The sequence below is a fragment of the Penaeus monodon genome, chromosome 8, assembly GCF_015228065.2.
Source record: "Penaeus monodon isolate SGIC_2016 chromosome 8, NSTDA_Pmon_1, whole genome shotgun sequence".
Taxonomy (NCBI): domain Eukaryota; kingdom Metazoa; phylum Arthropoda; class Malacostraca; order Decapoda; family Penaeidae; genus Penaeus; species Penaeus monodon.
This window is the reverse complement of record NC_051393.1, coordinates 6207965-6210464: the sequence shown is the minus strand read 5'-3', so window position 1 is coordinate 6210464 and position 2500 is coordinate 6207965. Positions and strand designations below refer to the sequence as shown.

At 41.0% G+C, this 2500-nt stretch overlaps 1 protein-coding gene across 5 annotated transcripts in view; it reads left to right on the top strand.

Annotated features, from left to right (window-relative positions):
- LOC119576080 (UDP-glucose 4-epimerase-like) overlaps window positions 1-2500 on the top strand; it is an 18977-nt gene that overhangs the window by 9281 nt on the left and 7196 nt on the right. The window contains exon 1 of one of the 5 annotated variants that reach the window (XM_037923616.1): window positions 1829-1960. The exons of the other annotated variants lie outside the window; for them this stretch is intronic. The gene's annotated coding sequence lies outside the window, so the exon portion shown is untranslated. Of the gene's footprint in view, window positions 1-1828; window positions 1961-2500 lie in introns of those variants that run through there. 5 annotated transcript variants of the gene reach the window in all.

The window sequence follows — 2500 nt, the reverse complement described above, 5'->3', positions numbered from 1 at the left end:
TTTTTTTTGTATTCTGCACAATATCTTGGCGATAGATTTCATTATCTAATCACGAAGCTCTCCATCCCTCAGTTGCTTACTCTCTTGCAAACGAGTACAGGCCAGAAATGCAACGTTTCCCTTCAAAAAAGAATAAAAGTACTTGGAGACAAATAAATTGAGTCCCTCTGCAGTAACACCCACACACTCCATCGCCAACGTCTGCAGTTGCAACAAAACTCTTGCTGATGTTGAGAAAATGAAGCTATTTGTATTCCTACTATCACATTCTGTACTACCAAGACTCTCGCCCTTATATATGTCGGCTCATTGCAGAGTACGTACAGATTTGGCTCTTGGTGACTCGGGTGGATAAGCATACCAGTAGAAAACGTAGCATATATATTTATATATTCCGGTTATAATACAACAACAATATTCGTAATAAAAGGACTAATGGATGTGAATTTGTTAGGGGCAAAAATAATACACTAGTAGGGAACAGAAATATTTTGTAGCGAAAGTTCTAATATATGTCAATATATGTCAATATATATGTATGGTGTCAAAAGAAAATGGATTCGCATACCAATAGAAAACGGAGCATATGTATGTATATAGTTCGGATAGGATACAATGGCAAAAGTCATGATCAAAGGACTGATAGATATGATTGTGTGTGAGGAAAAATACACATTTCGAATAGGAAGGAAAGTCAGTATGTTGTGATGAAAGTACTAATGTGATGTGATAGTATGATGGCAAAGGAGTATGAAGGGGATTTAAACACACACACACACACACACATATATATATATGAGAGGTTATTTGGCAGTGCCACCCTTGCCTGATTGGATGCCCTTCCTAACCAACCGCGGTTCGGCGCGCTAACACCTGTGCCACGGCGGCGACTTCCCCAACGACACCCGCGTTTGACTTCTCAAGGCGATACGTCGTTTTCTCGCCGTGAGATCAGGCTCGAGCCAGTAGTCGGAGTGCAGGCATTTTTACGACTGCCGCGGAGAGAATTGAACGCAGGACCATGAGCTTCATATATATATATTATATATATACTATATATTATATATATATATATATATATATATATATATATATATATATATATATATATATATATATATATATTATAATATATTATACAGGCACGAGCTCATGTGTATTCAGATATTTAGATCGATGCACGACAGAAATAAAATAGACAGATGAAGGTCGTCCTTACCTTCGATAAGGGTTAACGAATCTGAAGAATCACCAGTGTCCTTATCTCCTTATCAGCTCTCAATTCACCAGCAATCTCTCTCGTTGAGTTCGCTTTGATAATACCGCACACCGAGAGAGAGAGAGAGAGGAGGGAGAGGAGGAGGGATGGAGGGAGGGAGGGAGGAGAGAAGAGAGAGTAGAGAGAGAGAGAGAGAAGAGAGATGAGAGAGAGAGAGAGAGGAGAGAGAGAGAGGGGGAGGGGGGGAGAGAGAGAGAGAGAGAGAGAGAGAGAGAGGGAGGGAGGGAGAGAGAGAGAGAGAGAGAGAGAGAGAGAGAGGGAGGGAGGGAGGGGAGGGAGGGAGGGAGAGAGAGGGGAGGGAGGGAGGGAGGGAGGGAGGGAGGGAGGGGAGAGAGAGAGAGAGAGAGAAGAGAGAGGAGAGGAGAGAGAAGAGAGAGAGAGAGAGAGAGAGAGAGGAGAAGAGAGGAGAGAGAGAGAGAGAGAGAGGAGAGAGAGAGAGAGAGAGAGAGAGAGAGAGAGAGAGAGAGAGAGAAACAGAGATAAAGAGAGAGTTATTTATAAACGTGAAACTCCTCCTCTTTGTGTGGATGTTCATTATCTCCAGCGATTTAGGAGAAGGAATAGGTATCACTCATCTGCCACGCTCAGTCACTCTCTGTCCACCGGGGAAGACTATTGTAGGAAGGAGAACGCGGTTATATATTGTTATTTTTTGGAGAACGTCATAGAAAAGGGAATAAGGTTAGTTTACCTTTTTTCGGGGAGGGGGGGGGGGCAGCGAAACATTGAAGAACGGGGAACGTGAAGTCATTTTCTTTTTTAAGAACATTAAAGAACAGATGAACATGGGTTATTCCGCTATTTGTAAGGGACACTTCGTTAAACAGTAGAAAAACATCAGAATTTCACAGAACAGGAGAACAGGGGCCTCGTCTTCTATTGATGAATACAGCTCGTAAATAAGTATGAAGTCTGATGTTTAGATCAGATGCTATATTAATGTTGCAGTTAATTGTCCAGTAAGTGTTCTGCATAACCAGCCTCAAGTATGAGATAATTTGCACTGTTTATTTGAAAAGAATGTCTGTTTTTTAATGTATCCGACGACAAAACGACGATATTTTTGTCAAAAGTCAATACTAATCTATGTCTATGATCATATCAGGAATAAGGCAGTAAGCAATTGCCTTCGTAGAAATATCGTAATGGATTCTTAATTGACTTCCTAATCCATTTTGAGATAAAAAATAGTCCTACAATACTTAAACAAAAGGAAGTTCT